The sequence below is a fragment of the Vulpes lagopus genome, chromosome 1, assembly GCF_018345385.1.
Source record: "Vulpes lagopus strain Blue_001 chromosome 1, ASM1834538v1, whole genome shotgun sequence".
Lineage (NCBI taxonomy): Eukaryota > Metazoa > Chordata > Mammalia > Carnivora > Canidae > Vulpes > Vulpes lagopus.
Window position 1 is genome coordinate 130765509 of NC_054824.1, and position 15865 is coordinate 130781373.

Genomic DNA, 15865 nt, shown 5'->3' on the forward strand with positions numbered 1-15865 from the left:
TTCAAGGCATGATAATGAATCTCCATTATCCCACATTTTTAGTTTACCCTTGGTCCTCAGAAATTGGAACGATGATTATAGGCTGCAGTGAAAAATAGCTCCCATATTCTTTCTTTGATTTTCTTACATACCAGGAAATGGGTTTCCCTTTGCACTTACCTTTGCTGAGTACATGTTTTTATTTTTATTTTTTTATTTTTATTTATTTTTTTTTGAGTACATGTTTTTAGAGATGAATGTACCACATGTTAACATTTTGTCTAAAGGTTAGTCCCTGTTATTATATATTACTAATTTCTAGAGTAAGAAATTAAAAAGATAAGCAGTTCTCAACTTAAAAGCACATTATCCTTGTCCCTTACTTTTGTTTGGTTTAAAATTTCAAATATTCTTTCCCATAGAAGTACTATTACAAAGAGCTACCTGGTTCCTGGAAAGATCAAGTTCCACTGTCATATTCATACAAGCAGGATAACACTGGTTGGTGACATAACCAGGGGCAACTTGATTGTGGCTACAGATGACCTACCTCTCTGGTGCCAACATCAAGGCAATCTGTGCAGAAGCTGGCCTGATGGCCCTGAGAAAACATAGAATGAGAGCAACGAATGAAGATTTTTAAAAAATCTGAAGAAAATGTTATTTATAAGAAACAAAAAAGCACCCTTGAAAGGCTTATCTCTTCCAAACCACAGTTGCCTCCAAGGAAATGGTTGGGATTCAATTGGAGCAGTTGCCCAGAAGAATCCATGTTTCAGTTTGTTGTCATTAGCAACACATCTTATCTATTTTTGTCCACATGAAGTGTAGGATCCCCCCGGACTGCCTTCATCTGTTACTCTCATCCAATGCCCTATTCCCAATAAAGCATGCTCTTTCTCAAAATCAAAGGACTAAAACCAAAAAGCCTGCTCCATAAGGTACCTAACTAGTAGAAGTATAAACTTCTAATATCAAAACTATAGGTTAAGTTCATCATCTTCTATTAAATTTTCTTTGTAATCTGCTAACACAGCCCAAGACTTCATTTTTGCAAATCTATACAAGAGGAGATACGTATGTGAGTATTAAATCCAGCATTATTTGGGATACAAAAAACTTGGGAACTACACAAGTGTCTACTGATAGGTGAACGGAAGTAGATAAATATTACATGTAGATTAATTTAGACAAAGTTATAAATTAGAATATTTATACAATTCAATTCAATAATATATCAACTTTAACATAAATTAAATATATCTACAGGTGCCTGCATGGATAAACCTCAAGACATATCATTGACAGGAAAAATGTGGATTACATAATAATAATATATAATATATATATAATAAATATAATTTAGGTAATGTTTGAAACTACTTTAAATGGTATATATTTGTTGGCCAATATGTGTATATATAGTAAAAATAAATAAGCACAATGGTAAGAACATTACACTCACTTGAGAATGGTAGTCACTTCTAGAAAGGAAGGATGGCAAGTAATTTTAGATCAGAAGAGATAGACTTTCAAATATATCTGCAATATTTCTTTCTTATTTTATTTTTAAGATTTTATTTATTTATTCATGAGAGACACAGAGAGAGAGAGAGAGAGAGAGAGAGAGAGGCAGAGACACAGGCAGAGGGAGAAGCAGGCTCCATGTAAGGAGCCAATGTGGAACTCGATTCCTAGTCTCCAGGATCACACCCTGGGCTGCAGGCGGCACTAAACCACTTCACCACCGGGGCTGCCCTATTTCTTTCTTTTTAAATCTCATCCTTTCAGTTCAGTCCATGAAGCCAAAGTTATTTTTCTATTAATTTTTCTTACAATTAAATATTCATAAAAGCAATGAACCAAAAAAAGGTTGTACCAATTTGTATGATCACCAAAAGTCTACGAAAATCCATATTCAACTACAAGAACACCAGTAACTGGTATTATTTTTCTTTATAATCTGTCCTCATTTGATATGTGAAAAATTATATCTGTATGTAGTTTTTATTTGTATATTTCAGTTGGAATTGGAGCTTGCTATTTATTTATGCATTTATTTGTCATTGGATTTATTAATCTATACATAATCTATGCCATTTGTCCATTTTCTTTGGGGAGTTTCTTGTCAACTTACATGAATTCTTTGTATATAAAAGATGTTATTCACTACTGGGTATTTGCCCAAAGAAAATGAAAACACTAATTAAAAAAGATACATACACCTCTATGTTTATTGCAGCATTATTTACAATGCTCAAGATATGGAAGCATCCTAAGTGTCCACTGATAGATGAATGAATAAGGAAGATGTGAGATATATAGATATAGATAGATATAGATATAGATATAGATATAGATATATAAAAGACTGAGATATTGACATTTGTGACAACATAGATGGATCTAGAGGGTATTATGCTAAGTGAGAAAAATCAGACAGAGAAAGACAAATACCATGTGATTTCACTTACATGTGGAATCTAAAAAACAAAATAAGGCAGCCCGGGTGGCTCAGCAGTTTAGCGCCACCTTCAGCCCAGGGCATGATCCTGGAGACCCGGGATTGAGTCCCATGTTGGGCTCCCTGCGTGGAGCCTGTTTCTCCCTCTGCCTGTGTCTCTGCCTCTCTCTCTGTCTCTCATGAATAAATAAATAAAATCTTTAAAAAAAAATGAACAAAGAAAGCAGAAACAGACGCATAAATACATAGAACATACTGATGGTTGCCAGAGAGGTAGGGGTTGGAGGGTGAACAAATGGATGAGGGGGAGTAGGAGATTCAGGCTTCCAGTTATGGAATGATTATGTCCCAAGGATGAAAGGTACAGCATAGGGAATATAGTCAATGGTATAGTAATAGCTTCATATGGTGACACGTGGTTGCTAAACTGTGGTAAGCACAAAATTATGTATTGACTTTTTTTAAAAAAAGATTTTATTTATTTATTCATGAGAGACACAGAGAGAGAGGCAGAGACACAGGCAGAGGGAGAAGCAGGCTCCATGCAGGGAGCCCGATGTGGGACTCGATCCCAGGTCGCCAGGATCACACCCCATAACGCAACGCTAAACCACTGCGCCACCGGGTCTGCCCAGTTGTGTATAGACTTACCGAATCACTATGTATGTCTTAAACTAATGTAACATTGTGTTTCAACTAAATAAAATATTATTCCTTCTTCTGCCATCCTTACTATAAATATTTTCCCTTAAATCAGTGTATTTCAAAAGCAATTCTTTTTTTTTTTTTTTAAAGATTTTATTTATTCATGAGAGACACAGAGAGAAAGGCAGACAAGGCAGAAGGAGAAACAGGCTGCTCGCAGGGGGCTTGATGCGGGACTCAATTCCCAGATGGGATCATGCCCTGAGCTTGATGCTTCATGCCCTGAAGACAGATGCTCAATGGCTGAGCCACCCAGGCATTCCACTAAAGCAATTCTTCGAAGTATCAAACAATGAACACGTATGGTAGTTAGATAATCAGTATTTAAGTGGTTCTAAGATAATAGTGTGCATGATTCATTTTGAAGTCCAGAGCAAAGTCAATTTAAGTATTTCTTTGAAACTATTTTTATTTAAATCCAAGTTAACTGAATTTTCTATACTGTATTATTCCCATTGACTTAGATTCCAATATACTTTTCTGATGTGAAGAAAAAGAATGGAGCTAGTAGCCTTTATGATAATTGAACATAACCTTGACTATTGTCCAAATAAGTGGTGTCTCACTGGAAATATCATCTGTTGGAGGCTGACAGCAGAAAATTAGTTGACAACTGCTGCTTTAATTAACAGAACTAGTGGAAAGTCCACATGATACATGGTGAGCCCTCATATTATAGTGATCAGTTACATAATTGCTTGGCTTCTCTATTAGATTATAAGCTCTATGCAAACAGACTTGACTGTCTTGCTCATCCTTGTATTCTGGTACATAACTGTTGAATACTTGGATGAATGAGTAGTAAGAATAAAACTATCATGTGGTATATTCACTACATGCTGCCTTAACAGTTAAAATAAGAGTAGTAGAAATTCACATTTCTGTTTGTTTGTATGTGACTTTGCTCATGAAATTTTACCATGAACGTTTAAATGAATCAAATGTTCAGAAACAATCGTCCAAACTCTTAAAAATACTATTACTTATTTATTTAAAAAAAACTTTTTTATTCTATTTGTTCCTTTCTACCTAATTTAAAATACACATTGAGTAGAAAGTGAAAAAAAATCTCCTGAGAAACCTTGCTATTTTCCTCTTGTCACATAAATAAATTTTATTTCTGTCAAATTAACACAGTATCTTGAGTTTAGACTCAAAATTAATTACATATACACCCTGCAGGTAAAGAGCTATCACAAATAAAGACCCTGGTCAATATGTTATATAGTTTTATACTGTTTTATTCATCTCATTCCAATGAAATGTCTTGACCAGGAATCCTGAACATTGCCTACACTTGTTTATAAAATATATTTCCTTCTTTGGTTTTCCTTATAAAGTGGCACTTGCCACTCCCTTCCCCCAATCCCGTTACCCTTCCTTACATCAATTATCCCAGTACATGCTACTAAAGAAAGAGGCAGCAAGATATTCAGGCAATCTCTCTCAGATGAGACACACCATGGAGCAGCCACCATGGTACCATGTTTGGACTCACCTGGACTGTTCCAGGAACGCAGTTTCATCAGTTCTTCCCAAATGGATAAGATTTAAATTTGTCAAACTCACAGGGCACTGTTCAGAAAACCAGAATGCTGGTTTATTAATTTAAATTACAACACACATCAATACTTTTTCCCACTAGCCAAGGCAAATCTTTTTTATAAATCAGACATTTAGGAAGTGAATTGGAAAAATCTATTCAGTGAACATAAAATAGTAGATCATTGGACATTCTTGAAAACTATTTCTCTCAGGTTAAAGGGAAGTCTAGCAGTGTGTCACAATAGAGAAACCTTCTCTAGAGACAGAATGCTCAAGCTGTCACATAAACACCTTTCTAGAAGGTGCTGCAAATGCATATAGATCCAGCCTGCTTGCTTTTTAACAGACATAAAAAAGCAACAATATAAAGCATAAATCAATGCATGTTTTTCTATATTACAGCATCCTGTGCATCACTGACATTAAAGCTATGTTTTTTTGCATTTGTATTTTGTATATATGTGTAAGTAGTCAATGAAAGGTAGATGCTCTCATTATACTTTTGCATAATGATGGCTGTAATGGATAGAAATAATAGTCTACTTCAATCTTTATACAAACTAAAAATTTCAAAGGTTCAGATCTGGGTCAAATAAACTTCTTACTGGGATGCTTGGGTGGCTTAGCGGTTGAGCATCTGCCTTTGGCGCAGGGCGTGATCCCGGGGTCCGGGATTGAGTCCCAAATTGGGCTCCCTGCAGGGAGCCTGCTTTTCCCTCTGCCTATGTCTCTGCCTCTCTCTCTGTGTCTCTCATGAATAAATAAATAAAACCTTAAAAAAAAATTTCTTACTAAATTTCTTACTAAAACATCATAGTGCATGTCATGTGTATATATAGAAAATGTAGACAATGTTTTACTTCTTAGTTTTATCAATATATTTACATCACTTTAATGTCAGTTATTTTTTAAAGTTCAATTTTGGTGACAAAATTATGTTTATGACTCATTTGAAAAATATCTAGTAAAATTTGAGACTGAATTCTATGATGACAGTGACTATAATCATTAATAATTTATCTCCTACTAGATTAATGATTTCATGCTAGATAGTCTAGGAGAGACACATAAATATTAGGAATACAAATCATGTTATCATACTCTTCATATAATATATGAAATATAGTAGTAACGAGATAGTTTGAGTAAGCATTATAAAACAAAGCCTACAATACTGACTCCACATTCATTTGTTGACATATTTCCATTCATTTTAAAGCCAACTCTGATAATCCCCTAGTTAATTCTGTTATACAAAATTTCTCATCATTAAAGCTAAATATTTTCAATCTTAGGAGATTTTACTGTGGTCAATGTCACACTCAGCTGTCGGTTGGGGCAGCCTGGGTGGCCCAGCGGTTTAGCGCCACCTTCGGCCGAGGGCCTGATCCTGGAGACCCGGGATGGAGTCCCACATCAGGCTCCCTGCATGGAGCCTGCTTCTCCCTCTGCCTGTGTCTCTGCCTCTCTGCCCCCCCCCCCCCGTCTCTCATGAATAAATAAATAAAATCTTTAAAAAAAATAAAATGTATGCAAATTGTTAAAAAAAAAAAAGAAGTCGGTTGCCACCCTGGCATCCATACCTTCTATTCTTTGTCAATAATACTCTGATTTTCCTTGGAGACTTTATTCCTTCCAAATCTTTAGCCATATGGCTGAGATGGGAATGGTGCCTATGTCTAGCCTTTGAATTAAGTTCTGCAATTGGTTCAAGAATGGAAATATAGAGAACAAGTCTCATGTGCACAAACTACAATAATTGATCTCTTTTTAGATGATATGTTTTACCTTAAGTATTTTGTAAACAGAAGGAGAGGCACCATATAGAGCCTGAGAATAAAGCTAACCGAAGTGGAAGCAGAGAGACAAAAGAGAAGCCAGATCTTGGTGATAATTGTTTAAACAGGTGGTGGGACCAGTCCTCACCCAGAACTAGCTGTACCAATGGCCTTTGAAGATAAAGCCAGTGTATAACTCTTTTGTTCATTTGTTTGTTTTAGCTGTTTGAATTTCATTTTCCATTGCACGTAACTAAAAGAGTTTTAACTGACATAGAAACTGACAACCTGATTTCAGAATTATATGAGGTTATGACATGTATGCATCTAAGAGATAACACAGCAGATCAAGTTATTTCTGCATTTAAAAAAGTTATTGAATACCTACTTATTCCAAGCTATATAGTAATGCTGAGGTGACAGGGTAAACAAAATATTCATGGCTCTTCCCTCAGAATGTTCTGCTTAAAAAAATTTCATTCACTTTGATTTTGAAAGGGCTTGAAGAAGAGGACTAGAAGCTCCAGGAGGCTGATCACAGGGGAATAGACCTGCTCTGGGCTGTATTAATTCCCTCAAGCTGCCCTGGTAACTACAAATTAGGTGGCTTGAAACAACAGAAATCTATTCTCTCAGTTCTAGAAGCCAGAATTCAAAAACCAAGGCGTTGCCAGGACCTTTGAAGGTTTTAAGGAGAACTTTTTCACTGCCTCTCCCTGACTGTTGGTAGCTGCAGCAATCCCTGGGATTCCTTGGCTGGGAGCTGTCTCACTCCAAACTCTGCTTCCAGCGTCATATGGGCTTCTTCCCTGTGTCTCTGTGCCCCCAAATCTTTCTCTCGTTGGGGGATCAGGACTCCAATGTATCTTTTTGTCTGACACAATTATCCACCACAGGGTGTTAGGTAAGACTTCCTTGTCTGAGGTGATCATCCTGAGCAGACATCCAAGAATGGGAAATGAAAAACAGGGACATGTATTTTGCTGTAGGATGCATTTGCTGCCGTTCCCATTATTTCTGTCACAACCCATCCTTGCTCCTGTATTACCTTCCTGTCTTTCATCTGCAATCCCGATACTGTAAGAGAGAGAGAAACCATGGAAGGGCAATTCCTAATGATGATAACAGAATCTCTTGGGCAGTCACTGAGCCACATGATAAATGAATCCTGCTTGCGCATTTATTTCTTGAAAAATATTTTTTTCAAAACTTTTGTTTAGAATAGGGGGTAGAGGGCAGCCCCAGTGGCCCAGCGGTTTAGCACCGCCTTCAGCCTGGGGTATGATCCTGGAGACCTGGGATCGAGTCCCATGTCAGGCTCCCTGCATGGAGCCTGCTTCTCCCTCTGCCTGTGTCTCTGCCTCTCTCTCTCTCTCTCTCTCTCTCTCTCTCTCTCTCATTTGTCATGAATAAATAAAATCTTAAAAAAAAAGAATAGGGGGTAGAGCAATTAGGAATTTCTCTCTTTTTTTCCCGGAACATAAGACTGTATTTAATAGTTGTTTTGATCCTGGAAGAAATAAGCATGTAATCTGTTTTCTACCTTTAATTTTCACTGCTAATGTTAAACTATTAGCATATAAATTTTGTTAATTACAGAAACTGCTTTAAAATTTTCTCAACTCAATGTTCTCAAAACAAAATTTAGACACTTTGCTGTGAACATTTCCAGAGAAACCCTATGTTTAGTCATCTCACATGAATGAGTTCCCTCAGTGACTAAGAGATTTTCTTCAGAACATAAACAGCCATGTCCCATGTAACTTTCCTCCTTCTCACCTGCCTACTAGTGGTAGACTTTATTGTCTTTTCTCCCACAGATGACTGGCACATGAGCTTTATTTAATACTTTAATACTCACTGACTGGCTGCAGGAATGGGTTGATCATGCAGGAGGGACAGCACTGCCACTGTTTTGCCTGCCCCTACGTGCACAACATCACCCACAAGGTAAGCAATCAGAAGTAATCAAAGCTCAAAGAACTGGATGATGTGCTTGGTGGAGCAGCTGTCTGGGAGAATGTTGACTCTACCACACAGTCATGACCTAAATGTGAACATCCTCGTGACTATTTCATGTAGCTTCAGACCCGCTCTGCAGACGAGTCAATTATCACCTTCTACAAGTGCTGCAATGCTCAGTGTGGACACTGCTGGAGGGTCTAGGGCCAGGATCCAGCTGTGTCATTGTCTGCATACCTTGTTCCCTAGGGTGGATTCACAGCCAGGAGTGTGAACTGTTTGTCCTGAAGCATCTCTGCTGACGTGGCCGAAAGCTTATCCTTTCATCAGAGGCTGGTCAGGGTACCAGCCCATCTGGGAGTCAGTGGATGAGCTCATTTATGTCCAGGGGGATTGTGTGTGTGGGGAAGGGTATCCATAAGTAAGTGCACTCTGTTTAATGTCCTGCTTGTGGATCTTGTACATATATTGGCTAACTGACATCTTTTCACCATTACCCTTCTTAAGTATGCACTCTGTTTTCACAATTAATAAAATAAAATTTTATAATATAGTACATTAGATGTATCTAAGTATTTAACTGTTAATTGTAAACTTATCATCTATTCTGAATATTTAATTAAAATGGAAAATCTAAAAAAAATACTGACCATGGGAAAAATAAGCTAAAATTAAATTTTGAAAAAAAATTACAACTTGAGTTGTATGTGTCACTTCCAAATCAGCCAAAAAATGTATTTTTTCTACTATTTAAACAAATGTCACCATGAACATAAAACATTTTATTAAGGTTGTGAAACCAAAGTACTTAAGATATTATGTATATACAGAATCTCACTATTATTTATTGAATCAGGTACTTTACTACATGCATTTCGCTGTCTGATATTCATAACCACTTTAAGAATAAAATATTATTACCTTTACTTCATGGATGAAGAAAGATGAGACCCAAGGTCACATAGCAAATAGAAAATAAAAACTTAGGCCTGTCTAATGTTAAAGTAAGTGTTTTTTCCATTAATGCCACCCTAATTCTTTCCCAAGGTCTTATGGAGAAAATTACACCCATGTTTTTTAATGTATATACTACATTTTCTTTTAACCAAAAATCCAGTAGCTTCTAGGGGATTGCTTTTAGTTATGTGCTCTCATAAAACTAATGTTCTTGAAACAAATCTTCCTCATCATCATTAGTGAAAATACTTTTTAGTACCCATTTTGTGCACAATTCTAGACAAAATGCTGATATCATTGAAAGCATGGAAAAAACAGACCCTGCCCTTGAGGGATTTATCTATAAAGGAAGTCAGGACACCTAAGGTTATTATCTAATCTACATTTCTTAACTGACTGTTGTTCCTTGGAGAAGATCTAAATTCATTAACAAGAATGCATGATCTAGTTTCACCTCCACTCTTTAGCTTTAATCTTTTCCACAGATGATACTCTTTGCTCCTCCCCAAATTCTAATATATAGTCACATCAAAATTCAAGTTCCTAAACCGCTATCCTACCCTTGCCAGTATCTCTGCCACCTCTGGCAGTCATTTGGCCAGGTTTGCTATTATCATCCATGACTAAACTATAAACTCCACCATGATATTGCTTAGAACATAAAATATGCTCATCTGTTAGACTTGCAAAGACACTAATGCCTTTCCTTGTCAAAGCACTGGTTGGTTGGCAAATTGGTTGATTCTTTTTTTTTAATTTGTTGATTCTTTAAAAGAATTAATACACTGAGGAACAGATTTTCTATAACCAAATACAATGACTCTATGACCATGCTTACCCCGAGGAGAAATTCCCAGTATCCCGTCATAGCATAGCCTGTCATGGAAAACAAACAAACAAAAAAAGCTTTTAAATCTTTTTGTAGAGAATTGGTTTTTAAAATAATCTTACTTAATCAAAGAGATGCCCCTCTATGCCTTTAAAAAAAAATCTATAGATTGATCATACAACTTTAAACTGCAGTGATTGAAGAAAATCATTTATCCATCTCTTCTAATTCTGTCTCCCATGCAAACATTCTTTCATAAAAGCTAAAAATAATTTCACTGATCAACTAATTTTACTTTCATAACTGTTAACAATGATAGTAATAATGTGATAGCACAATTAATGCAATGTAATTCCAAGTTTGGAATTTTTTTTAAAGATTTTATTTATTCATGAGAGACACAGAGAGAGAGGTAGAGACACAGGCAGAGAGAGAAGCAGGCTCCATGTGGAGCCTAATGTGGGACTGGATCCCAGGTCTCCAGGATCAAGCCCTGAGCTGAAGGCGGCGCTAAACCACTAAGCCCCCTGGGCTGCCCCAAGTTTGGAATTTTTAAGTGATACCAAAACTGTAAAGTTTTAAATTACAATTTAATGCTTTTCTTCCTTTTCTAGGTGTTGGCCTTGCATTTCTTCTAAATAAAGAGTAGTGCTCATTAAATTTAACTTGAAATAAATTAAAATCTTACAAGTAATACCTAAAACCATGAAACTCCTTAAAGAAAACAGGAAAACAAAATCATTGACATGGATCTTGGTAATGATTGGAAATCACATCTAATATACAAATAACAAAATCAAAAACAAGTGGGACTACAAATAGCTAATAGAGTTTCTATTAGCTACAAATAGCTAATAGAGTTTCCTCACAACAAAAGAAACCATCAACAAAGTGAAAAGAACCTATAGAATGAGAAAAAAAATATTTGTAAACCATATATCTGATAAGGGATTAATATTATATTATATATAATATATATAGAATATACATCCTATATATATTCTATCTATATATCCTATATATAGATATATATCCTATGTATATATAATATATATATATAAACTCATACAACTCAAAGCAAAAAATCAAATAATCCAATTTAAAAATGAGCAAAAGACCCGAACAGACATTTTCCAAAGAAAATATATAAATGACCAGCAGATACATGAAAAGATGCTCAATATCAGTATCACTGGTTATTCAGAAAATGCAAATTAAAATGAAAGTGAAATATCATCTCATAACTGTTACAATAGCCATCATCAAAGAGACAAGAGATGACAAGGAGTGTGTAGGGGGCTCAGTCAGTTAAACTTCAGACTCTTGATTTCAGGGTCATGGGATCAAGCCCTATTTTAGGTTCCTTCCTCAGCAGGGAGTCTGCTGAGATTCCCCCTTTCTCTCTCTCTACCCCTCCCCCTGCTCCCACACACACTCTCTCTCTCTCAAATAAATAAAATCTTAAAAAAGATTATCTATTCTCCCCCTGCCCTTCCCCACTCATACTCTCTCCCTTTCTCTCTCTCAAAAAAAAAAAAAAAAAAAAGTTGATAAATGCTGATGTCGATGTGGAAAAAAGGAAAATTGTGTCCTGTTGGTTGGTGTGCAAACTGATGCAGCCACTACAGAAAACAGTACAGAGATTCGTCAAAAAATTAAAAATAGAACTACCATATGATCCAGTAATTCCACTTCTGGGAATATATCCAAAGGAAACAAAAATATGAATGTGAAAGGTAACTGCACCCCCATGTTCACAGCAGCACTGTTTACACAAGCCAAAACATGGAAATATCTAAGTGTACCTCAGTAGATGAATTGATAAAGAAGTTGTGGTATATATAACCACACACAATGGAATCTTATTCAGCCATTGGAGGTGGGAGGAAATCCTACCATTTGAGACATCATGGATGGACCTTGAAGGAGTTATACTAAGTGCAATAAGTCAGAGAAAGACAAATAACCATGATCTCACTTACATGTGGAATCTTAACAACAACAAAATAAAAACCAAAGACCCAAACACCAAACTCAGAAAATGAAAACAGATTGGGGGGGGGGGGGGGGGGGGGGGCAGCACTGGGAGAGGGGGAATTGGAGGAAAGTGTTTAATGGGTATAAATTTACTTCCAGTCATAACAAGTACTAGGGATGTAATGTACAACATGATGCCTATAGCTAACACTGCTGTGTTATTTACACAGTACACAGGTAAGTTGTTAAGAGAGTAGATCCCAGGGATGTCCAAGTGGATTAGTCCTTTGAGGTTGAGCGTGTGCCTTTGGCTCAGGTCATTATCTCAGGGATCAAGGCTCTCTGCTCTCTCTGCAGCAACCCCTCTTTGTGCCTGCTCTTTCTCTCTCTGTCAAATAAATAAATAAAATCTTTTTTTAAAAAGAGTTCTCATCACAAGAATTTTTTTCTTTTTTGTATCTACATGAGATGATGGATGTTGACTAAACCTAGTTACAGTCATTTCACAGTATATATAAGTCAAGCCATCATGCTGTATACCTTGAGTTTACATAGTGATGTATGTCAATTATATCTCAGTAAATCTGGAAAAAAAATAGACAGTATTTGACTAGGAACACAATTGTTAATTCTTTTTTTTTTTTCTCAGTAAAATTAATCTAATTGTTCTTGCAGCAGAAAAAAAGAAAAAAAGAATAGTGCCATGTCTGGGCATGAGGCAACCAATTTTAATTTGAGTTGCAATATTCAATATTTCTAACAAAATTCTAAAATGGAATTACTCTGCCTTAGGCTGAGCCTTAAAGTCTGAGAACAATAGGCATCAAACATTTTTCAGATCTTAAAGTAATGGACTATATGGAAAACATTCTTCTGCATTGTGAAATTGGTTCTACCAACTTTAGGTATCCACCTTCCAATCTTGTGTAAGACGGAAAAAGAATTTTGAAGATAGTCTTTGAAGTGTTAAAGGCTTTCCTTTCCAGGAAGCTAAGGGAAGAAGAATTTGCAAATTAAAGTCAAGAGGAAGTAAGTTTGGGGGTAGTTGTTGGTGGTGGGCTGCATATATCTTCTACCCCCATCCATCCCCTGCAGGAGAGGATGAGGTTAGCTGCCAGACAGGCTCCAAGGGATCACTCTGAGAGTCTGATAAGCACCCCATGGAATTTTAACCTGAAACAGGAAAGTGAGGTGGGAGGTAGTATTAGGAATGCACTGTGTTTCAACAAAATGTGGGGCACAGAAGCAAGGATTTTCCCTTGGGCCTAGCTAATCTTTGCTAATTTTCAGGAAAACACAAATTTAAGGTCATTTTAGAATGGATTCCCCTGGAAGCAATTATTACTCTAGGGAACAGAGGGATCCCAAAGGAGATAATGTGTGAAGCCAGGTAGAAGCCAGAACACCAGCAGATAAAAGGGAGAACCAATAGATGCATTTATGTGAACAAGAGATGCCCCGGCAGGATCTCTAAAAATAATATGCAAAAAGTGCATTCATGAGAGAAAGAATTTACTGTGCATCAGCCCCAAAGAAGCAGGTATTTTCCCTAAAGTCTTCCTCCCCGTGAGCTCAGTAACCCTGGACTACTGGGTAGAGGACAGCTAAGAATCAGAATCAAGGGAAGGAGAGAAAGCAAGAAGGGAAAGTCATTCCTGCTCCCAATCTCCTCTGTAGGCTTCCCAATCTGAACTGGGAAAGGGGGAGAAACTTTAAGTTGAATGATTTTAAAATGTTGCTTATTATAACAGAGAAATGTTTACATTGCTCAGATGGAAATGTATTCTTCTGACTAAAAAGGATGAGAAAAGCTCTGGGGCATGTCTGAGATCTGATGCAGGGAAGAGTAAGGATGAATTCACTGATGGGCAGGGGTAGAAACTTTAGAAATATAACATGATGAAGTTCTGGAATATAGGTGAGGCCCTAAGCCGACGACCAAAAAAGAATTCTTGATATGTTTTTGGTGCAAAATGGTGGTTTTATTAAAGCCCTGGGATAGGACAAGAGGGCAGGAAGAGCTGCTGCCCTGGGCTTGTGAGGGAAGGCTGATATATACCTGATTATATACCTGGGCTAGTTTGGGGAGGTAAAGAAAAGGGAGAGTTCAAAAAGATTTTTACTCTAAGGAGGACCTACAAGATACTAGAGGCCTTGCAATTGTCAAGTTAAAGACTGTTTTTCCCTCTAACAAGGCATTAACATTAAGACAATTGGAAACTTCCTGAAAAATGTCACATACACATCCCACCCTGGGGCGGGAGAGGGGGGGCTTCATTTGGGGGATATCAGCTGTACTTTGTCCTCAGCTAGCTCTGTTCCCCCATCATAATGTTCTCATTCTTTACCTGCTTCAGTAAAACAAGTACATGTTTATCAATCATTAACTATATATCAGGCCCAAGAATATATATTTCTTTTGACCCCCTTGGAAGATGGTATTGTTATTCACTTTTACAAGTGAGGAAGTCCTAGAGGTCCTGCATTATATTAAATGTTACTGTGCTGCTCTGTAGAGATGATACTCCTATAGATGCTGTATCCATGCCTCACCTCAAGCTCAGAGTATATGAAGTGATGAGACAGATATTCATCATTCTGTTTCTAGCTCTGGAATGTTCTGATGCACAGAGGAAAGAAGATCAAGCACCTAAAAATAAGTTCTCCTATATTAAGCAAAAATACTATGCATGAGGTACGTTATATATTAACTCTAAAACCCAAAACTCCAAAACAAGTTATTGATCTTATTTTACAGGTTAACTCAAAAGGGCTGAGTAAACTGCCTGAGATTTCACAGCTAGTAAATGGTAGAGCCCAGATTCCAATGTAGGCCTGCCTGATTCTAAGAAAGGTATCCTTTCCACTATTCCCTACTCCCGCGTGTTAAGATACAAACCCATGGCAGGACATGGGGGCTAAAGATTTCATCAAACTCAGATGGCCCACTTAATGAGATATTTACATAGATTAAATAATATCTGAGATACATGGGAGAATTATTCTTATTTACATTTTACTGGTAAAATAAATAAGATACCCAAAGTTGAAATGTCCATGAACACAAAATAAATGTATGCAAACTAGTTTGTATGCCCTGATTTGGGTGTCTTCTCTACTTCACAATATTACACACAACAATAGAGGTTATTGGTTGTATGTAGACAGATACCCAGATTAAAATGATGAGAGCACTTTCTTTATATTTATTTTCCTAAAATAATAGGAAACACAGAGATGCAGTTAACTTACTCCTTAGAACATGGACAATCTCTGAATATGAAAAATTATACTAAAATGCTGCAGACTATTCATTACTTGTAAAGTAGGAATTAGGACAAAATTTCTTTATAGTGTTTAAGGTATAAAGTATTTGAAGCAATTTTATTTACCATTTTTGTCAAGCCAACATTTTCTGACTATTCATGATAAAATTCCAAAAAAAGAAAGTGCTTGGTATCAAAATATATATTATATCCAAGATCATAACAGTTACATTATTTCCATTAGAACTTTTTAGAATAGAATTTATAAACCCCAATTGTTATGAAGCCAATCTGAGAATTGAGGTTGAAAAGCCAGAAATCATCTCTGAGAGGTTATTATCTGTATTTACTCATTGTTCCACTGTAATTTTATACAATCTGCGTTTAAAAGCTAAATTATGAA

General features: G+C 36.5%; 1 pseudogene; it reads left to right on the forward strand.

Annotated features, from left to right (window-relative positions):
* The first annotated feature begins 245 nt into the window (after positions 1–245).
* On the forward strand, positions 246–8637 carry LOC121487482 (annotated as a pseudogene).
* The last annotated feature ends 7228 nt before the right edge of the window (positions 8638–15865 follow it).